This window comes from Prionailurus bengalensis, chromosome A3, assembly GCF_016509475.1.
Source record: "Prionailurus bengalensis isolate Pbe53 chromosome A3, Fcat_Pben_1.1_paternal_pri, whole genome shotgun sequence".
NCBI lineage: Eukaryota > Metazoa > Chordata > Mammalia > Carnivora > Felidae > Prionailurus > Prionailurus bengalensis.
Genome location: NC_057354.1, coordinates 59,893,017 through 59,917,256, shown reverse-complemented (window position 1 = coordinate 59,917,256; position 24,240 = coordinate 59,893,017). Strand labels below are relative to the sequence as shown.

General features: G+C 37.1%; 1 protein-coding gene across 1 annotated transcript in view; it reads right to left on the bottom strand.

Annotated features, from left to right (window-relative positions):
• Window positions 1-24,240, bottom strand: part of AFF3 (AF4/FMR2 family member 3) — a 530,066-nt gene that overhangs the window by 407,399 nt on the left and 98,427 nt on the right. The window lies entirely within an intron of this gene.

Below are 24,240 nucleotides of genomic sequence, written 5' to 3'. Positions count from 1 at the left end.
CCACAACCCACTACTAAATGTAAATGTCATGTCTCCTCTTCAGGCTGAAATCTCCTTGAAATATATATATTAAAAAAACATGACTTAAATTTATTTTGTGTAATCCACACTGTGGAGTCCACTGTTGACTGAACATGTAGTGTTTGATCCATCTTGTACTGAAAACTTTAAGCAGGGTAATATGATCATAAAATATAATTTTAAGGCCATTTTGGTTTAAATAATAACTCATCATCTAGCCCTACACTGGAGAGTCAGGCCCAGGGCCAAACCAAAAAATGAGCAACAAAAATATATTAGTTGGAGGTTTCAGCTCAGTATGATTGATCTAGAAAAATCTCTTGAGGCTCTGTTAACAAAACTTTATGGTGGAAAAAAAATGATTTGGATTGATTTCCACTGTCTAAATCATGAGCAGGAAACCAAAAGAATTTGACATGTCTGTGCACTGTAAAGACAAAAGAAGCCTAAATCCATTAACAGGTGAAAAAAATCAAATTAGATCCACATTAAGCTAGTGTCCTTTCCAGCGGCACAGAAATGTCCTACCCTAAATCCAGCTGACCATTTGCAAGAGGCTAGTGGCACTAATAAACCCATTGGGCACTAAGACTGTGAGGCTACAATACTGGTGTCACCCACAATATACCCCAAACGCTCGAGCTGGGGTCAATGAGGGTCTAGTGCAAAGGCCACAAAAAGTGTGCCAGGCTCAGAAGACATAGGCTGGCTTCTTGATCACCCTCATGTCTATCCTGTTTAGCAAGAAGATTTGAACAGGAGTAAGTCCACAATAAATACTTACATCCAGAGATGCTATAGTTGGTTAACTCTTGATTCAGGTAAGCTTCAAGCAGTGTCCTCTCCTATAATTTTATAGGAATCGTGGTGGGTGGTGGGGAGGAGGTATCAGATAAAAACAAACAGTGACACCATGCACAGAGTTTCATGGAATATCTATATTTGCTTTTCATTATGGATGGTATTTTCATTCACTCAACAAATAGCTATTGGCCCTTCACTGTATGCCTGGCACTCCTCTAGGTCCTAGGATACAGCAGTAAACAAGACAGATCCAGTCCTTAGTATATTGAGTAGGGCAATAAACCAGGAAATGAGTAAGATAATTGCAGACAGTGATAAGTGATATAAAGAACTTATAACAGGTTAAAAAGGATTGTGAATAACTATAGGGTAGTAAGGTCTTTAGGCACAGTCAATAAGAAAACAGAAGGAGGCAAAGCTGTGTTCCAAACTCCTCACCACTCCTCACCCAGCTCCTAGAGGTGGATGCTACTCTTCTAGCTATAGCTCTGGCTCCAGTTATGCCCAACAGAAATACTGCATTGCCCTTTTATTCCTTTGTTAAGCCCAGCACCATCATAACAAAGCTCTGCCTCAAGACTTACAAATGGTTAAGCATAAATGGACATGCAAGCTTTTTTCCTTTGGTGATTTTATTTAGTATGCTTTTTGACATACTTGATCTGATCAGAAATGGACCCTAAAACAACACAAGACACCTTTGAATTTATTTTCCTGATATGCCCTGTAGAACTTCCAAACACTTAAATTCACAGGACCCTAGCTCTGTATTGAATGTTCACTATAGATACAGTTGTTCTTCTAAGCACTCACTAGTAGCACTTAACCTCTCACTCACTTAGGCCCTGTGTTTTGTTATCAAGGCACAGATGTAACTAAAAAGCAGTCCACCTGCTCATTAGAAAAACCCTTCTTTTTTAGGATGAGATATGAGGAGGGGGAGATATGTTAGGATGTTAGGATGAGATATGTTAGGAGGAGATATGAGGACTTCTAGTCTGCTGAAATTCTGTTAAGTAGAAGGTAGACAATGGAAGCAGATAAGCACATTGTTCCATGGGCTCCACTTTCCCAGCACCTACATCAATGCAGAATACTTCCTATTTTTCACCCATAGATTCAGACTGACACCTTAGACAGATGGCTATACTTCACTCTATGAAAACCAGGGATGGGGGTGGGGGAGGAATCACATAAAATGGACCCAAATTTCTCCTAAGTTTGATACCCCCAAATCTGTACTGCATAGAATTGCAATCACAAATTCAGATCCACTAAAATAATTCTATTGAGACTTGGGTATTCAAAATTGTACTGTATAAGCCCTAATTGCCTAATTCTAATTCTCAGTGTTTTCCCCTTTCTAGGTAGTCTTCATTAAAAAAAAAAAAAAACGAGACCTTTAATGGAAAATTATTGCTACAGGTACAGGTCTCCAATTTCTATTCTGTCTCTGTAGCTATTGTTTTAATTAGTTTGCCTGCTTGTATGTCGGCCCTTTGTTGTGGTCTGCTCTGGGGCAGGGGTGCCAGCGAGGGTTCTTCTTCTGGAATGCAAGCATTAATGAGCCATTTCAATAATAAGAGCCCTGTATTGAGCCAGGAGCCAGAGCACCGGAGATGCCCCAAGGAGCAGAAAGGCTCATGAATTTCTGAAGCTGCCTTTCTAATTTGCATTTAAACATAACTCCTGAAGAACAATTTCACCTGTGATTTTCTGAGCTGGGGAGTAAGGGAGTTTAGATGTTGAATATGTACAAATTATGTTAATACCATGGAGGTAAATGAAAGTCAAATGCATTGTCATGTAAAATGTATCCATTCTATCTAAATGTCTATTTTCTACCACAAATTGTTTTTATTTTTTTCCCTTAGGTGAAATGTGATGGGATTTTTTTTTTTAATTAAGTGAATCTTTATAATTCCTATTTGATTAAAACTATCTGATTATTCTTCGTTTTCCTGTAACCTGGACTTCAGAAACCTTAGCAAGAGGAGGATTAGTTGGTATCTGGCCACTTCATACAATAGATAGAAACCAATCTAATTTAACACCTGTGTGCTCATCAATAAGTGTACTCAAGCACAAAAGTGAGCACAGTGTTGAGTGATTTTGACACTGACTGCATGACAACCACAGATTCTGTATCCAAACACTGGCAGACAAGAAGCTAATTGCAGGGATGAAAAGCACACCGCTAAAAGCATGAGTAATCGCTGCCGTGATTCAAAGATAACCTGCTCTCCTTTACTAGCAGGGTACTTCAGCATTTATCTGAAACCTGTCTCTACCCAATCTGACCACCTTTTGTCTCTCTGACCAGTGAAAAATGGAAATGATTTTTCATTGCTGCTCCTACAACTGTGAAGGATCTCTTCCAAGTGTGGAGATTTCTTTCAGCAATGGAGTATAAAATAAATGCAAAAGCTGACATTTGTCATTGCATTGCAGAAATGAAAGACTAATTAATGAGATCTGTTTGAACACCTTCTCCCCAGTCCATCCTTTGGTACCAACGGAGACTAAAGACACATTGCCTTTCCAAGTTGTGACACATGTAACAAACTCTTCCAGAGCCAATGATGGCGGGTATCATGATGCAGCCCTGCCATGGTGAGGTGACACTAAGGAATCATATCATCAGGTTGCAGTTCAAGGTAATGATAATTATAATGTACTTCCTGAAATACATAACTTCAATCACTAAGGGAATATCAAAATTTTCCACTTGATTTCACCAAGAATATGTAAGTCCAACCAAGAAGCCTGCTGAACTGGAAGGCATCCTTAACCTGGGAATCATATTTGCCTACTCTTATTCCCCGGAAACTTGGTTTTGTTTCACCAAGCACTTTGGGTTTTTCTCTTGGCAGCTATTTAGGCTAGTGAGCAATACACATCTGACTTGAAGCTGAAAGCTACCTAGGCCCACCAAATCAGTGATCCGTCATTTTAACACAAATGAATTGGGGTAGAACTGGCTATTCTTAAGTATCACACAAAGCAGAAAACATTAAACAATCTATCTAAATTGACCAGCTATCTAGACTAAACAATTTTACCTGCACAGGGTGTACCTACTTATGAAATACTAACAATGACAGGAGAATCTTCCAATTTCAAATCTATGGGTGCCAATATTAGTCATGGAAATATATGTATGAAGTAATTATCTATAAATCAAGTCACTTACTATGACATGTTGCTAGTTTAGTGGGACTGAAATTGAGATAGGGAAAATGAAGTGATTCCATGTTTAGAAAGGCTCCATCTCTTCTGTTTTTCTGCTAGGCCCCATTTACTCTAGTTCTATATTTTGCATCTGAATAAAACAAAGAAGCTATGTTCCCACTCCAAGGGGAAAACAATAAAAGTTCATCTTTCTCTGAGTTTTGTCCTAAGCCTCCAAACACCTGATAACATTTAAAAAGAGCCAGATCCCCAACATGTTCCAAGACATTAGCTTCGAATAAAACCATGGCTGAAGCTGGCCGGCATCAATACTCCCTACCTTCGATGACTTACGAAATAACACCTATTGTTCCCTGTCACTCGCCTTTGAGCAAACCCTACCCTGAATTCCTGAAGGAACACATACCCCCTGCTAATATAAACCCCTAACCCCCTACTAATATAAACCCCTAACCCCAAGTGACAGAGAGATTCACTCTCTTTTCCTGAGTCTCCCAGACACTCTGTCTGCTATGCTCTATCGCTTACGCTATTCAATAAACTCTGCTCTTACTTCCTCCTGGCTCAGGTTTGATTTCTATCCTGTGCAAAGCCAAGGATACTCTTGGCTGGTCCTGCAGGACCCCCTCTAAGTCCTTGGACCAGGCCTGCGTACGTCAAAAGGAAGAAAATTGTTCAGGAAATCTGAATTCTCATACATCCTGTATTCTTAAAGTGTGTATGTGGGCTAGGAGTGAGGAGAGATTGAAGTTTCCATCTTATTGCACAATGTTCGGAATGCAGCTGACTGAGATGGGATAAGTGACACATGAGCTCTGATGAGCAATTATGGCGGCAGCCATTGGTGCTGAGACCTCATTACACCCTTTCCTCCACTCATTTTTGCCAAGCTGCCTACTAAATTATAAAAGTGCTACATCAAGGAACATCTCACTAAATTCTGAAAAAGCACAGCCATGGAGATAGAAAACTAAAAACACATAAAAACAAAGCTCAGGAAGAGATTCTGAAAATGACATTTTACTGATAAGAAACCCTAGGATGGTGACAGATGTACCCAGGTCCATACAACCAGCCAGTGGCGGAAGCAAGAGAAGAATCCATTATCCTGGTGCCTGTCCAGGGTTTCTTTACACAGTTCACTGCATTGTAAGGAGGAGGTGAACACCAACTCTTATTCAAAATTAAATTCTATTAGATATTATGGATTTCTGGTGGGAATACTTCAGAAATGAAAAAGCATTTTCAATTTAAATTAAATTAAATATCCAATTATGTCACAGAGAACTATACTTCAATAGGAATCTGTTTTACTTTACCCTTTTATAAAAAGAAAAAATCACTTTCTCTTTCTAGTTATAAATTAAGAGTTTTATGCAAAATGATTCAGTTTTACCTCTGAATAAAATGCAGCCTATTTTAGATTTAGGGATTAGAATCTGAGGTTCAGGAACTCAATGAAATTATATGGCATCATTTCTGTATATACATATGTTGTTTTTTTCTAGGAAAGGATTTTTAACTTTTACCAGATTTTCAAATGGGTCTATGATATGACACTCCCCAAAGATTAATAACTCTTGTTCCAAAGAGAGCTGAGGTTTTGGCAGAAGCAAGGAATCCTTACTCCACAAACTTGTTTCTCTCAACAGCTCCTAAATCTCTTCAATTCACACAATTGCTTTTAAATTCACAAAGGAAATCCATAAGACTTAAAAAGAACAGTAAACTCCATTCCCATTAAGAGAGGAATGGACAGCAATGAGTAATTTTGCAGTAATACAAACTTAATATAAAACTTTTACTTCATTTCAGGTTGCCTGAACTTCAGGTGGGACATTATCAGCATAAAAACCATTTCTTTCTCTTCTTTCCCTCTATTTCTTTCTTTCTTTCTCTCTCTCTCCTATCCCCCTTCCCTTAAAAAAAAAAAAAGACATATTTACTTGATTTAAATTTTCATAGGAAGCTTTTTCTTCTGAATTCAAGTGACTGAAACTGAAGTTATTTCACCTGGGGAGAGGAGAAAGCTGAAAGCCAATTTCATATTGGTTTTCAAATACATTATGGCTACTCAGAAAGAGGATGATAGCCAAAGGACATGGTCTTTGAACTGAAGTATGAAGAATCTGAATTTGTTCTAAAGCTAAATTTCGTAACATAAAGAGTTCCTAAGATAAACTGAGAGACTGAGGGATCATTTTGGCACAGTTTAAGAACCGGATAGGTTCTTAAATGTCTGAGATGGCTTCACTGTGGCCCTGCCTATAGTCTGGAAGATGAAATTTACAACCAGTGGTCCCTTCCTGGCCTATGAATGAATCTAAGGCCATGACTGGCCTATCAAAACTTTGCATTAGCCCAGGATGTCCACAGCCGTCCCTCTAACCAGGGAGGGAGGCAGCAGCCAGCCAGCATATCTCACAGATTGACCATCTCTCCACTAGCCACCACTGCCAAAGTGTAAATGGAGGCCTGTTCTTCTCTAAGGCTGGAAAGGGGTTTTCAACAGCAAGGAGAGCACTCTTCCCTAATTCTAGCCCCAGACCCCACCAATGCCATGGAAATCCTAAGTTTTCAAGAAAAAAAAAATGTAGAAAAAAAGTAGATCTCAGGTGATGTAGCAGAAATTACATGAATGCCAGATTTAAAAAAAAAAAAATCCCTATTAGCTTTGCGGCACACTTTTTTTCTTCTCTTGATGAAAAGGTAATAGCTCAGTTCTGCTTCCAAAACAAACACTGTCAAGATTGGGCTGGTCTTTGCCTTCCTTTTTGCTGGAAAATCCTGCCCCAACTTAGAGTAGAGGAGATGTCCATGGCCACATACCTTCAGATTGGCCTCAAAAGCAGAACCCCAAGGGACACTTAGGGACCTTAAACGTTCAGCTTCTCCCACCACCCACTGGTCCTGTCCTCACAGACTCTGAGATGTTAAGTTGTTCAGGGATCCTGGAAAACATCTGGTCGACCCTTATCTGCAGTGCATGCTCTTCAGGCACAGCCCCCAACTGATCACCCTATTCCTACCAGTGCTCCTCCACAGGGAGGAGCTCATGATCTCCAATCAGCCCATCCCAAAGCTGTCCTGCTCTAAATGAGAGAAAGAGCTCAGCTGGAACCTACCTTCCCCCTTATCTATACATAAGATAAGTAGTTTGGGAAACTTCATCCAAACATCCAAATGCAGAACAATCACCTGGGCGGTAAAAGTTCAAAGACAACTGCAGTGCACATTCCTTCCGAGGTTCAGGAACAGAATTCCTGGAAGCAAAATAATCTGAAAAGTATGTCTGAATATACTTTATAAGTGAAGACTGCTCACAGAACTGTGGTCCACAGGAAAATCTACGGTAGGGGTGCCTACTGTATAGCTAAAAACCCAGCAGAAAGCAGAAGAGGCTAATAAGCTCAACATGGAGAAAAATATTTAGAAAACACTTGCACTGTAGTTTTATTAATATTGCCAATGTCGGGGCGCCTGGGTGGCGCAGTCGGTTAAGCGTCCGACTTCAGCCAGGTCACGATCTCGCGGTCCGTGAGTTTGAGCCCCGCGTCAGGCTCTGGGCTGATGGCTCGGAGCCTGGAGCCTGTTTCCGATTCTGTGTCTCCCTCTCTCTCTGCCCCTCCCCCGTTCATGCTGTGTCTCTCTCTGTCCCAAAAATAAATAAACGTTGAAAAAAAAATTAAAAAAAAATATTGCCAATGTCAAAATTACTTATTGGTAAATAAAAACCCCTCAAAGCATCAATGCGAATAATATGAAAGTGAAAGTCATTATTGACTTCTCTCTGAGAACACAAGGCACAACGGCCAACATGACAAATAGAAACGCTGGATATCATCAGAGAATGAGGGCATTCTCATCTTTCTGGATGAAGCTGACGTTCCATGTGTATGCATGACAGGGGAAGGAAAAGGTTCACATGATTAAGGCGGTAAGAGGACTTAACTAAATAGGGCTCTTCAACTGGAAGAGTTGAACGTAGGGAGGGAATGAACATGATTTAAGTCTGTTCAAAATCTGGAAGGGCATAAAAAAGGAATATTTTATTAATAAATACATTTTTCTTCCCTACCAGTATCTTCAAAGACAAGGACTGGGACTAAGTTATCCCCATAATACCCAGAGACCCTGAAGGGCCTTGTACATACTAGGTGTTCAACACACATTTAAACTGAATTAGTCTGGGGGCGCCTGGGTGGCGCAGTCGGTTAAGCGTCCGACTTCAGCCAGGTCACGATCTCGTGGTCCGTGAGTTCGAGCCCCGCGTCAGGCTCTGGGCTGATGGCTCAGAGCCTGGAGCCTGTTTCCGATTCTGTGTCTCCCTCTCTCTCTGCCCCGCCCCCGTTCATGCTCTGTCTCTCTCTGTCCCCCAAAAAATAAATGAACGTTGAAAAAAAAATTTATTAAAAAAAATAAAAACAAAAAAATAAACTGAATTAGTCTGCATTTTCTCAAGGGAAAAGAAAGTGCCTGAGAACTAGCTCATTTTAGTAAGAGGCATTCTGTTAAAGGAATCTTTGTAGAAAAAGAGTGAGATGGCTGATAAGCTCAGAACAGCCATGAATCTAAGGCTGAGTGAGAATATTTAGATTCAGGAAGAAGTCTTATAAGCCCTGAAAAAAGACCAGAGGAAAAAACCTCATTTTTCTTAGGTTTCTTTTTTTCCTTTATTATATACTTTACCTTTAAAAAAAATCACTCCCTAGTTCTACTATCTCTGTATTAAACATTTTCTTCCCTGCTGCAAATCCACTATTTGAACTCTGAGTAAGCAGTAAGAACTTGAATTCCATCAAGTACAAGCAATGTAGATAAGCAAACACTGCTCTGAATATCTTACTGTCTATATTGCTCACTATCTGTGGTTTTCAACTACATTTCTTGCCATAATCATGTGTCCTTAATTAAATATAAGTTTCTGGCCAATTTTTTTGTAATGTAAAAACTCATGACAACGTCCTTGGGTTTATAGCCCATTACTGTTATAGCATGCAATTCAACTTCAGCTATTGCTTGTCTTAAGTTAATAGAGGATTTGGGGTTTCATATTCAATGCTGTAATGTCACTTATGGAAATAAATATTGTGCTGTTTGCCTTTCCCTGCTGTTCCACAGTCTCATGTCAGCCTCGAGGGCTGTCTAGCACACTTGGCCCTTGTGCCAGGACAGAAGACACAAGATGAGCCCTAACAGACACAATGTCAATGTCTTCTTTCCTCTAACTGCAGATATAATGACACTCTGGCACGATGTGCATGGGGTGGCAATTAGAGACAGGGCACCTCTCAGAACAATTGTACCACAAGGACATGAAGAAAGGCAATGATTTCTCTTTCCCAGTATGTGGCAATTTTTAGATTTTAAAGGAAAAACAGACATACTCTATGAAAGGATTTGATTTATGGCAATTGCTTTTCTTTTCCTGATTCCATTAATGCCAGGTTTGTTGACCTTAAGCACAGGGCTAGGTATTTTCTTCTTATTTAGTGCTCCCTGGGCAGCTATTACACGTATCAATTTTCTGTTATCCAGATCAATACTATAAAAAAAAAGTGTCTTTCTGTCACTGTATTTTATTTAAACAAAAATTTGTTGGCATAACACATTTTTACAGTCAATCTAAGGGAACTTTAAATCATAGAGTTATTTTTTAATTACATGAGTTGTTTCTAATTATAAAAGTAATTCATGTTCATTGTAAGAACAAACTGAAGAAGAGGAAAAACATTTTAACAATCTATAGTGCCACCAATAAAAATAATTTCTGGTAATAGACTGTGTATTGATAAAGTTGGAATCATTCTCTATATACTGTTTTATATATTTGTTTTTCTGTTAACATAGCATGAAAAGTTTCTTATGACATTGAGTTCTTTTCAAAATCATATTTTAATGTGACATAGGGCATAGGGATTTTTTCCATTTCCTTAATATGTTAAATGAAACTGTGAGAAACATTCCTATAGATAATATTTTAAATTTCTTCATGCTTACTCAGTTGTTCTTCAGAAAGTTAACAATTTAAACTTCCATAAGTATACTACAAGAATGACTACTCCAAATTCTTCAGTTTTCAAATTTTTGCTAACTAGATGAGCAACATGTTAAGACACTGATATTTTCATTTTGCTTGTCTTTATGTTTATTTTTCCTTTTGACAGCTGGATATCTTCTTTTTGTGAGCAGTCTTCTCAGGATCTTTGACCATTTTTCTTTTAGAGCAAAGGTTTTTATTGTGTTTGGTTTTTTAAAAATAATATTTAAGAGTCCTTTATGTTTTCAGGAGACTAACAGCTGTAAATATTCCCCAGTTTGTCATTTACCTTCAAATCTGAGATCATGTTTTAAACCTCAAATGAATAGGAACTTAGAGCTGTCATTTCTCATGTGAACTTCAAAGTGTCACTGAAAATTACAATATTTACAATAATCAGATGCATTTTATGTACTGAACTTGTCCACTGACTGTTAAACACCTAAAATGTAAAACCACTAAAATCTTTTGAAAAAGAGAATCTTTGACTGAAAACTACCAGAAGACAAAAAATGCCAGTAATTTCCATTGCTTTTTTTTGCTGTTCACAATATCAGGACCTAGCAACGCCTCAAAGATACTAGCTCTACCATGCTCTTCCTCAAGCCACTAGAGCCATACACACAAGCAAGAAAAGGCAGTCTAGGACCAAACCGCCCTCCTTTGGGATTCACTTCTGGAGTTCTGAGGTGATCTAACCAGAGGAACATAAACATAACAGAGAAATGCAGTCCAGCCCAAGCAACCATACTCACTGAGTTACGTGAATTTCTGAGTCTCATTTTGGCACGTTAACTACTGGCAGTATTCCTTGTCACTCTCCAGGTCTGGTGTTTCAATTTCCCTCACACTGGGGGCCCAGGATATTTAATTTACTAAAAATTTGCAGAAAACATTAAACATGGAGCATTTGGGGCGCCTGGGTGGCTCAGTCAGTTAAGAATCCGACTTCAGCTCAGGTGATGAGCCCACAGTTTATGGGTTCGGGTCCCACATCAGACTCTGTGCTGGAGCAAGGAGCCTAGAGCCTGCTTCGAATTCTGTGTCTCCCTCTCTCTGCCCTTCCCCCACTCACGCTCTCTCTCTGTCTCTGTCTCTGTCTCTCTCTCTCAAAAATTAAATAAACAGAAAAAAAAAACATGAAGCATTTAACTCAGAATGAAACTGTAAACCAAGCAATCAAGTAGAGAGCTAAGATAAAAAATAATACAGAAAATCAAGAAGGACAGAAAAAATATTTTCTAATGAAAGAGAAGGGAAGGGTTGAATAATGGAGGAAACAGAGAACATTCTGGGTTTATATGAGTTATGTTCACTCACATACAATTACTCAGTTTATTGCCACATATAGGTAATCTCCCTGAGGGATAGGACATAATCTTTGTCACAAGGTATAATTCATACAACGACATAACCAGGCATATATGGGAGAATCCACAAATTGTTAATAAAGACAAGAGTTTCAGCCCTTAAAGAATTATTCATGTGTCTGTGGCTGATTAGAACCCAACCAGAGGAGATTTAAGATATATTAGATGAAATCTAAATTCTGCTTAATCAGAAGAGCCTCGTACAAGAGTGAGATTAATCCAGTTTTCCGTGAACAGGGCAGTCTCATCAAGCCAACAGTCACCTTGTATCCCAATGGCAGTAGAAGCAGAACTGAGTGGGGCCTACTCTTCATCTGACCCATTTCCTCCACTTGGCTTTGAATGGTTTACAAATTTTCAATAATTCACATAAAGGATGATCTCCATATATCTTGATTATCTTTCTGTTTTTTTCCTTAATCCAACATGATACGATTCATTTTTACAAATGATACGAATTATTTTTAAATGTCTTTGTTATTACCACTACTGTTCCTGTTAATATATCTGGAAACAACATCAAATACTTAACAAAATCTCTGCTAACCAGGCAGACACTTGACCTCAAGCTCTGGAGTTGTCTGCCATTTGAGGGGAGAGGCTGAAAAAGCAATAGGACCTGTGTCTTTTTATCTATTGACTTCAGAAGTGCCAGAAAGCAAAACCAAAATTATCTGGACAATTCAGGTGAGAAAAACTCACCTTTCCCTGAATTCTTTGTGCAAAAGAAGCTCTAAAGGACTGAGTTACTCAGATAATTATTCAAGTGTTAAGGTCTGTGTTTAATTAAAATAAGAAAGGAAATAACCTGCCAAGCAAGCAGTTTTTTCAGAAGGTTTAGAATACTGAGTACTCCAAAGGTTTTGCAACAGGACTACATGACTCCAGAAAGTGCCAGCAGAGCAGAAAAATTCATCTAAACAACATTAGTTTTAATTTCACTAATTTCAGAAGAAATCCACTTCACAAAGCTTATAAAACACTGGTTTTCAAGCATGAGAGAGAAATGGCTCTTTACTCTTTTACATAAAATAAAATATAAAAGTTTCCCTCCCAGTTTGTTAACAGTAAGCTTTGTTTTTGCATTTTTGTTTTTGTCTTTTATTTTTATATCGTACAATGCAGTATAAGTTGCTGCTAATATTTCAAATGTCAGGCTTCAAGTGTTAAGGTGATTGTGACAAGAGTTGAAATAGTATGGACAGCAAACAAATGTTCAGGGCAACTAAGATTGATATATAGGTATCAGTCACTTCCAACTAAACAACTCCTTACTTTCTGTATATGAAAGGAATCTGTGAAGCTTTTTAATTCAGACCGGAGTAGAAAATTTTAATAATGAAAGATTCTCTTCACTCAGCTTCCATATTCAGTTTCATCCAAAGTCCTTATGTTAGTATGCCATGAATATCTACAGAAATTAAACAGGCCCCTTCTGTGAAGGCCTGGGCTTTGCATGAAGATTGCTTATGAAATAATCTGAAAGATTATCAAAATGTGTTTTTGCTTTGTTTTGGTAACCTCAATGATCATAAATATGCTATAGCCCTACGGATGTAAAAATAACTGAATAGAACTGGAAAGACGTAGGTTAATAAATCTACAAAACTAAAAACAAAATAGTATGTTAATACCATCTGTTCCAGTTCCGTATCGTCCAACTCTGCCACCCCCCACCCCATCAGAAGGACCTAGTTAATTCACATGAACTGCTTGCTGCCTGAGATTCTTGCCAGAACACTTAACAGCCCCCTCATTTGTTGGGTGGTTTTATAGGTCTCTGGTGCCGAGCAGAGGTAAGACAGCTTGCAGTGCACGAGGAGGACAGATAAAACCACCCTGCTGTGCAGATTTAGTCCATTTGCACTGGCTCTCATACAGAAAACAAATTGCAACCTCTCACAAAGGGGCCCTTTTCTGCACTAGCAACCCTGAAAAATGCAGGCAAAAATGAGTAAATCAGGCAACTTCACATCAGGAGGAAAAAAAAATGGCTACCACTCCAACAGCTGCTCTCATAATTAAGAACAGATTTCATCACTAAACTCTTGCTGGTTATGTCTGCAGCAAAACAAATACACAGATGTAAGGCATTTACATACTGGATATTTTGTACTGGGTAACCAAACCAAATTTACCTTTTCTGCTTTAAGATATTCTCTTAAAAATATCATCTAGTCAATGATAAAGGATAAGGCAATGTCCAAATCTTAAGTACAACTATATTTCTGTCATCATCTTGCAAGTAAATTTATTTTGGCATTCTACCAGATTCACTTTCTTTTTACATATTCAAAATTGCAATGCACTGCCATGGACATGACCTCTTTCAGATAATGAAAATGTGCTACCAGTTTCTTTTACTCATAAAATTTGCTAAATTTATTGCTGCCTCATTTATCCATGTTTTAAAAGATTGTATGGCACATGCAGTAAAAGGAATAGCATTTGACCTTTTTAAAGGTAAATTGGTGTGCCATTAAATCAGAGAAATAAAATTAATGAAATGATAAAATTATAATAAAAACAGATACGTAAGGACAAATTAATGGAATCCCACTCCACTGCAATAAGAAAGCACAGTCTCCAATTCACACAACATTGATGAATCTTACAAACAAAATGCTAAACAAAAGAAGCCAATAATATAAAGTACAAAAACAGGCAAAAATAATTTTGCTGTTAGAAGTCAAGATAGTGGTCCCCCATGGGTAGGTAGGGTATTACTGGGAAGGGACACAGGAGGGCTTCTGTGGTCTGGTAATACTTCATTTCTTAATGTGGGTGCCAGTTACACAGATGTGTTCAATTTGTAAAAATTCCTCAAGCTGTATTTTAGGATCATTTGTCCTACATATAAATCATACTTCCACAAGAAATAGAATAGAATACAATACAATAGAGTAAAATAAAATAAAATAAAATAAAATAAAGATAGGTAAGGCATGCTGAATTTCATGATTTTCAGTGTCAACAATAAGTACCTGCTCACCAATGTTAGTCACAACCTCTTCACATGACCCAATCCATGCAGTGTTCACAAACTTCTGACACTGTTACAGTAGTATCTTTATTAATATTTATCAAGTCATAAGTTTTACTTTTTGAAGGACTAAATTGGCCAAATGTTTAAGCTTAAATTAATGGTACGACATTCTTGTCTAATATGTTAAACTGATTATCCTCCCAAAAGGTATGAACATTAAACAAATTTTTGTGTATTGCATTACCAGTGCTATAATTTAAAGCAAACAAGTTCTAAACATGTGATTTTCAGAAAAAAGTGGTTCTAAGAGCATCTTTTAAATGACGTTTTATTACAGTTTTACCTAAGGAACAATCCTAATAAAATTCACAGATGTCAATAAACTAATTCAAAGGTAGAATGTGCAAGATAATGCCTACTTAAGTTTACCTCATATTTTCTAAGATCCTGAATATTTAAAATCAGATTTAAAACCCTACCCCCATCAAAATACTTAATGTGCATAGTTCAAGAATGTGTAACTTGTAGATTAAATAGAGTTTTCATTCAGAATTGCAAATCTCAGAATTTACAGATGCAAGTTAATCTGCAAACAAGTATTAACGCATCAGAGTATCTGGAGAAGTACACCTACTAAACAAGTTGAGGTGGCTGATGATGAGAGGGGTGTTTTCTACACTTTCATCCCAGCCAGGTCTTTGGTGAACAAAACAGTTGATCGTTACAAACATAATCACATGCCCTTTACTTTAACTGGCCTCACAGCTGCACTTCTCAAACAGTGACCATCAGCGCATGAACCAGGGGTCAAAGGCAGAAAGACACTTTCTTAGCCTAAGAGGAGGATCTCTCTGACCTCTTTCCGCATGTGTGTTCATCTAGCTCAACACTGTTGCAAAGGCTGAATTCTTTTCTGATAGCTTGATCCTATGCAACAATTAATGCTAAACCATACCTAAAAGAAAGGGATATGGGAAACATCCACGGGCTTGGCATTAATCTATTTGGGGTCCACGTTTATAAGTGAAAACCCTAGAAAACTTGTACGTAACATAATGAAACTTTCCATAAATTGGTGTTATGTTGAATAGGGGAAAGAACATTAGGTTTCACTTTCCCATGCAATGCTTCCACAAATAGCATATTTGGAGCTGGTGTGTTCAGCTAATGTTAGTTTAGATCCATCCACAGGTGCTCTCAGACTGTCATTCTGAGATCCAGCTTATGACACAGGACCATGCAGGGCTCATTTAATTTTGATTTATTCTCATCTTTGGCTGGGATACTCAATGTTACTTGAACTTTTGCTTATGCCAAACTATGAGCATTTATTTGTTTTAAATAACTCCTTTGTAATCATAATTTAAGGAAACTAGATCTGTGTCCTTAATGAAATTGTGATTTCAAACTCCTATTTATTCTCAAAGTGTGGACACTTGTCTGATCATTGGCTACTCCAAATGAAGCTTTTATCCATAAGATTACTCCTGCACTACCCATATGCTTAAAAAATTCTGTTATTTAAGAATTTAATGTCCAGCCAGAATTCTGACAGGATGTAAGATGTAAAGTATATTATTTTCTCAATCTCTAGGCTGGGATAATGCTTGCTTATAAAACACCATGAATCCTGTTATAAGAACTGCTATGGGATTTTTTAAAGCTTTTTATTTAATTTGACATTAATGTATGAAGCACCTTCAAGATAAACACTGTACTGGATGCCAAAGATGTAAACATGAATAAGACAGGGCACTAGCCTTACTAGGGGCTCACAGACTGTGAAAGAGAGCTATGTGAGCCTAATGAAAACATAGTAGGATGGATGGACAGATGGACGGATGGATGGACGGACGGATGGACAGGTGGATGGGTGGACGGATGGATGGATGGATGGATGGATGGATGGATGGATGGATGGATAATAGATGGTGGGGGCACGCAGAGACAAGAAGTTCTGTGCAGAAACACAGAAACCAAGCCATTCCATGAGGAGCAGAGGTTTCACATAGGAGATGACAAAAGTGCTTTAGTGACAGTTGCCTTGATGGGGTGGGAGTGAGTGGATGCAGAAAATGTCTGGTATGGAAAAACCTACAGTAAAAGCATGAAGGCATGGAAGCCATGGTATATTGGGGGTGGGTGTGGGTGGGAATACAGCCATCAAGTTCAGAGTGGCTAAAGTGTAGTGTACTTGGGTTAGTGTTGTGAGGTCAAAGCTAGAAGGGTGAGTTGACGTAAGATTGTGAAGGCTGTATGCTAGGTCCAAGTATTAGATTTTTTTTATCTCTATGTTAGTATTTTCTAGATTTTGTTTCTCAGAATACTAATTCCCTGAGCTGTTTTGCACACACACACACACACACACACACACACACACACACACAGAACCAAAACTTTTTTTTAAGTTCATTTATTTTGAGAGAGAGACAGAATGCAACCTGGGGAGAGGCAGAGAGGGAGAGAGAGAATCCCAAGCAGACTCTGTGCTGTCAGCCCAATGCAGGGCTTGATCCCACAAACCACAAAATTATGACCTGAGCCAAAATCAAAAGTCAGGCATATAACCTACTGAACCACCCAGGTGCCCCCCAAAACACTTTTTGATCAAGTAAGTTTAGAAAATGCTACAACCTTAAGCCTCCTTTTAGAGATTCATAATATACATTTAGTGTAACAGGGCTGAGAAATACCTCAGTAAAAACCATCTTAACTTAAATGCCATTTTCACATAACTATTGACATCCCTCAAAATTAATGTTCTACAGATTACACATGGGAATACTAAATGTTGTTCTAGGAAAGAAGGGAAACAGGAACTGTTGGAGTAAGAATGTAACATGATCAGATTTGTCTTCCATTTTCTCTTCATCAGAAAAATGTATTTTTTAGCAGTTCATGTCTGGTAAGATGTGAATGTTGCACTAAATTTGGAAGAGATGAATGGCAAAAAGCCAAGAGGTGACAAAATATAGGGATGTGGACCCCACTCAAGAGACTATCTCAGAATAAAATTAAAAGTAATCCATGATGGGGTACATGTGGAATGACAGAAACATAACAAATGAGAAAGACTTCAAAGGTTAGCCTAGAGACCCAGTGTAAGGCACTCCTGTAGCCAAGACAGAGAATTTCAAAGAACTCTGCTCTGCGGAAAGACAGTATGATGGGTGCTGGTCATTTTAAGTATGGAGTGCCTACAAAAACATCCATAGGGGCACATCGAAAAAACAGTTAGACAGTGAGCATAGCGAAATGTATAGAGAAGTTGAATCACTATTATGCTGTATACCTGAAACTAAGGTAGCATTGTATGTTAACTATACTCAATCTTTTTGAATTTTAAAAAAGAAAAAAAAAGAAAGCAAGCAATTAGAAATATGGCTTTTCAGCCTAGAAGGATGGTCAGAACTAGAGATACATATTGTAATCATACAAATGGTATATGAAGTCATTGGAATGGATAAAGCCCCTCCCCCAACTCTGGGGAAAATGTGTAGAACAAAAAGAGTATAAAATCCTGGATACCAACATTTCAATGTATAAAATACAAAATTAATTAATGTCTTATGTGACATTTTTTATACTGTCATCTGAAGGTATTTTTACTGTAATTTATTGTAATCTTAAGGATTATTGTAATGTAATTATTGTTCTGTTTTATATTATCCAGAAACAGAATATAGTGCTAAGCCTGACAGTGTTTTATATTGTTACTTTGGTCACTGCTACATCATGTAAAGGAATCAAAATATGGTTGGAACAGAACAGGATCTAATTAAATACACCTGAAGTCCAGAGTGAATCAGAGAATTGATCAAAGTCTTGCAGGTAGTTAGTCCTGTTTGCAACTAGCCCACTATTTAAAAATTAGTTCATTCCCCTCCATTTTATTGTTTCTAAGGCATGTGAGAATGCAAATGAAATCAAATAATTCACTCAAATAAAATCATGAACAGATATTAGAAAAGCATTTTGCAACTTTCACGTGTTCTCTTTTCAATTGTAATTGCTAAAGAATGTTAACAATATAAACTATTTTTTCTTGATGTAGCTGAATTATGTTTCACTGGAACATCATGGGATTAGCCTGTATTCCTGGAAGGATGGTCAGGAAAAGCAATATCCTATATTAACAATGGCCCTATCGTCCCACATGGCCAATCAACAAAGAGTTACTAAGTGCCTAACATTACTGAAGCACATCCTTACTCAGTTAAGAGACACCAGAGAAAGGAAGAGTAGCAAAATCACAACTGAAGTCAAGGAAGATTCCAGCAGCCGCCACTTAATTGCGCATAATGATTTCAATTGACTGGCATGAAGTTCTTAAACACTTAAATATAGAATCCTTTAAAATCCATGTTAGATTTAACAGAATTTACAATTCTCTTCAGTGAGAGGAGAATAAAACCTTCAAAAATTATGAAAGATTGCTGCACAACAACATGAATATACTTAACACTACTGAACTGTATACTGGTTAAGGGTCGCCTGGGTGACTCAGTTGGGTAAGCATCCAACTCTTGATTTTGGCTCAGGTCACGATCTTATGGTTCGTGAGTTCAAGCCCTGCATCGGGGTCTGTGCTGAGCAGTAGCAGAGACTGCTTAGGATTCTCTGTCTCCCTCTCTCTGCCCCTCCCCTGCCTAGGTATGCATATGTTCTCTCTCTCTCTCTCTCTCTCTCTCTCAAAAATAAATAAACATTTTTTTTATTTAAAAAATGGTTAAGATGGTAAATTGTATGCTATGTGTTTTTTATCACAGTTAAAAATTTTTAAAGGAATTATGAAATTAACTTCACATACTCTTGTCCATAAAATGTTCCATATCTTACAAGGACTAGGGAGCTGGCCAGTATTCGAAGCTGGTGAGAAAGAAGTAGAACCTGAAGATTAATTGATCAGACAATGCTGTTCAGGGCTTATTAAAGAGAGGTTGACAAGATAAACACTGAAAAGCTAGTATCAAAGTGAAATAGTTAAAGAGGAGAGTAACACTAAGATCTGGAAGAATATGAGACACTTACGAAAAGAATAATCAAGGGGCGCCTGGGTGGCACAGTCGGTTAAGCGTCCGACTTCAGCCAGGTCACGATCTCGAGGCCCGTGAGTTCGAGCCCCGCGTCAGGCTCTGGGCTGATGGCTCAGAGCCTGGAGCCTGTTTCCGATTCTGTGTCTCCCTCTCTCTCTGCCCCTCCCCTGTTCATGCTCTGTCTCTCTCTGTCCCAAAAACAAATAAATGTTGAAAAAAAAATTAAAAAAAAAAAAAAAAGAAAAGAATAATCAATAAGATATGGTATGGATAAAGAAGGAGAATCCAAGATCATTCCAGCCCATGAGGTTCATACCTAGAAAGCATTTGTTACAAAAAAAAAAAAAAGACCTCGACCTGAATGCTGCTTAACCACCAAGGTCTCAAAGATACCAATCTGAAATACATGCCAGAAACTTGAATCAGGAATTCAGATGAAGCCCAACCAACTCCAGCCTTTGTATAACCAGTTCAGCCATCAGGTCTTTTGCAGAGAGGCTACTCTACTCACCTCTTCCTGTGCCTTCTTCACTTCAAGTTTACCTGGGAAGGTAGAGGGACTAACAGAGAAAAGTAAAAATCATTTCACTTTCAATTTGATGGAACTAAAGAAACTTCTGGAGAGTGAGTCTCTTCTAAAAATTTGCTGTGCTCTAGGAAACGGTATAGAACTGAGAAAAATTAAACCCTTTACAGATTTTATGCCTTTAGGCAATCTGACAACTGCTGATCTTCCTTTCCTTTTGGATCTCAGTACTGCAGGCAACTCAGAAACTCTCCTGCTCTGATCTGTACAAAAGGTCATCTGGTGTTTCCAGATCAATCTCTGTGGTGTTCCAGTTGCTAAAACAGCAGATTAAATTAGCATCCGCAAGAACTGCAAGTCTCTACCCTCCACACCAACACTTGGGGTTAAAAAAAAAAAAAAACAGGTGAGTCAGAATGCCATGAGTATACTGGGGTTGGAGACTCTTACTGTAATTTATAAAATTAAAAAAAAAAAAAAGAAAATCCAAGTTTTTAATTAAAACCTTCAGAACCTTATCACAAAATGTTTCTGCCTTTACTAATTAAATGGAATTTTTTCCACTTAAAAAAGGCAAAGCCAATTTGTAGGGGTAAAATATATAAAATAGTACTTAGAAAAACAAAATGAATTTATTTTCATTGGAATGTATATATTTAGACTACCTTACTGTCTCTGTTCTTTAAATCTAAGCTTGAATATTTATTTTTCATTTAAAAAATGGGCATGTTTTAATTTCCAATCTAAGGATATTATGGTTACCAAAACAATTTATTTTATTTTATTTTTTTACTACTGCTAGCTACTTAATCTGTGAAGTACAGCTCAGGGGAAAAAATGCTGTCATAAAACCTGTTGGTATAAAGATAAGCAGTTTATTTAATATCTAATTAAATGTGGTCACCAGAGAAATCACAGCTTATGAAACTTTATCAGAAAAAGATTAATCCATTTCAGGCTTAACCCAAATGTCATAAGAGAACTCATGAATTTAGATAGGAATCCACTTATTATCCAAAGACATTTTCATATTGAGTAAGAAGAGCCTATGTTACTGGTTATATTTATACTTCAGTCAAATTCATATATGTTGTAGCTATCATTGATTTCAGGGACAATTATCAAACTAGAATAATATAATAGGGAGCCCTTTCCTCTTTGTCAAAAATTTTTATAATGTTCTAAAAACACTTTATGAGTTTATAGACCCCATTCATTCAGAAATTCAAAAAATTATATGACTTGGGTCATTGTAATTAAAAAACAACTATCTAACAAAAAACTACTGAACACCTATTATATGTTGGACTCAGGCACTGGGGAAATGAGAATGGAGAAAAGGATTCTTTCTTTTGAAGGGCTCCCCAAAATCATGAGACAAACCCTTAAATAACCACTGATATAAAGTAACTACTATAGGGCTGAGGTTGCTTGTTTTCCCCCAATATCTATTCATCCCTTTGTCCATAATAAAAAGTATCTGGACATGTGGTGACCCAGTGTAAAGGATGAACACATTTCTCATCCTTCTTTGAAGCTAAGAAAGACAGGTGACTAATTGAGGCCAATGGGATACGAGAGAGAGAGAGAGAGTAGTCTGTGCTTTGTGATCCTTCCAGGTTAAAGCTTTAAATGACTGGATATTCCCTCCCCATTCCCCTTCCTCTTCCCTCAGAAGGAACCTGGGCCATCTTGGATCAGGTGGACAAGTGTAGCCCTCTTCTAGGTTATAAAGCTACAGAATAAAAGGAGCCTGCATCCATAAAAGGATGTCACAGAACAGAACCAGCATTCCACCTCAAATTTATAATGAAAGAAAAATAAGCTTTTATTTTGTATTTAAGCTGCCGTTTTTGGAATCTATCACATGAAGCGGCACCATGTTCCAATTAAGATCTAATAGATATGCTTCTTCTTCTGAGAGTTTGGTACTAGAAAATGTCCATTAAAAGGAAGAACCAATATGTGGTATTAAAAGCAAAGGACAGCTTGATTTCTAACTTTTTCATGAAAAATAAAACCCTGAATTATAACAATAAACAAATTGTACATGAACAAAATACAAGTGAGAATTAAAATTGTGTAAATTCTTAGAGGAGAATGATTTAAGAAATTGGGGGGGGGGGTATAATTTTTTGTTAACAAAATTGTATAGCCATGTGATGGAGTTAATGAAAAAAAAAAACTGACATAGTAAGAAACAGAATAGGTACCAAAAACTGATCACTGACATGTAGGAAAGGCTTAGGAAAACAGTAGTGATTACAGGTGAAATAATAAAGATCAAAGCAATTAGAAAGGAACTAACAGATATGAAAGATAAAGATGATTCAACACAAGAGTAATTAATTCCTTTAAGAGGCAAATCAAAAACAGTGTGTGCAAACAATGTGTGTAAACACTTAATACAGGAAAATTCCCTGAACTGGAAGAATGAACTATTCTGGCAAGATTGAAAGAGCAATCCATGTTTTGGGAAATGCTAAGACATATTTTGATTAAGCTGCAGAAGTTAAAAGAAATAATTCTTTAGGTATTCAAGCAGAAAGAACCAACCATTTTCAAGAAGTAACAGGATAGCCATATTTGAAGAATATATATATACCAATGCTCAAGAGAGTCTCCAAACTGGCAAAATCAAAGAAATATAAACAGAGATAGAGGTGAACAAAGAGAATGTTATCTGGAATGAAATTCATCTTATGTTTGTGGGACCCTTTTTTCTGGATGGTGGGATTTGAGTTGATTTTTAAATTTCATTTTCTTCATTATTTAGATAATTTGAATGAGCATGTAATGTGTTAACAAAAACAATAAGTAAGCAGAAAAATATCAAGAATAAGATAGAAAGCAAATATACCAATATATTAACAGTGATCAATTCTGGGTGGTGGCTTTCTAATTTACAAATATATTATCACTTTCTGTAAGATGAACTGGACTTAAAGGAGGAATTTGGCAGGCAAACTAGGGAAGAACAATACTACAAGCATACAAGCAAAGCCAGACTATTATGAAAGAAAATGGCATGCTTAGGAAACAGCAAGAGGTCTGGTAAGTAGACAGGGATGAAGCCTGGGTAAGATTATATGCTATTATAATATTCATTTATATGAATATATTCGTTTCCAGTCTTTATTTTTGTCCTTGATCTAACTAACATCATTCAAACCAGTTACAGTATGTTTGTCTCTATTTATCAGGTACAAAATCTCAAAGTCCAGACTTCAGGGACAAAATAATTAAGTACTAGATCTAACAGAATCCTATTCTAGGTGATAGTGCAAAGACAGATGAGAAGCAGAGCCTGTCCTCAAAGTGCTTACAATATATTTGTGAGACAAGACAGACAAACAAAACAATAAACAATAATAAATGGTAATATAACACATAGTGACCTTATTGGAATTTAGAAGAAAGGAAGCTCTTTGGTGATTGGAGCAGACTATGGAAGTGCACAACTTAGGCCAGGTTCTGGAAGAAAGGATCGAACATTTTGATTTAAGATTTCCATCTCACAAGAAATTACATTATTTTATCCCTACCTACAGCTACATCACAATTCCATAAAGATGGAGTATTTACCACTTGTTTCATACTGAATTATAAAGAAAAGATGGACTGAACAATCACTTATGCTAGAATATGGCTGTGGGGGAATATAAACAAGTAAGTAAAGTCTTATCTTGTATCAAAATAAATTCCAGATGCATAGCTTTTCATCTAGTTCCTCTATGGTTTTACATGTTAGACTTAACTCTTTAATGTAGCTATGGAAATAGCCTTTTTAACATAATTACAAAGGAAGAGATCAAAAGGAAACGAGATACAAAATTTAATTTCTACATTATAAACAAAGGTTAATCAAGAAAGGGGAGAATTGTTTCCAATATATTTAGAAAAGGTTCATCTTCTTAATTTTTAAAGAAACTCCTAACTCAGTAAGAAAAAATACAAACACTTCAATGGAAAAATGGGTAAAGAATGTGAAAAGAAAATTACAAAAGATTATATATGATAACCTTTCTTCATTTTAGAATTGTAAATTAGATGTCCAGGAGTTTTTCCTTGAAAATATGATATCTATACAAATTTACTTATAAGGCTATTTATTGCAGAATAATTTAGAATAGTGAAAAAAAAACAAAAACAGCCTAAATGCCCAACAAAAGGGTTGTGTAAATAAATTATGGAATCTCCATAGGATAAAACCACTCAAGTTCCCAACTAAATGAGATGCAAAGACCATACGCTGAACGTTGCCA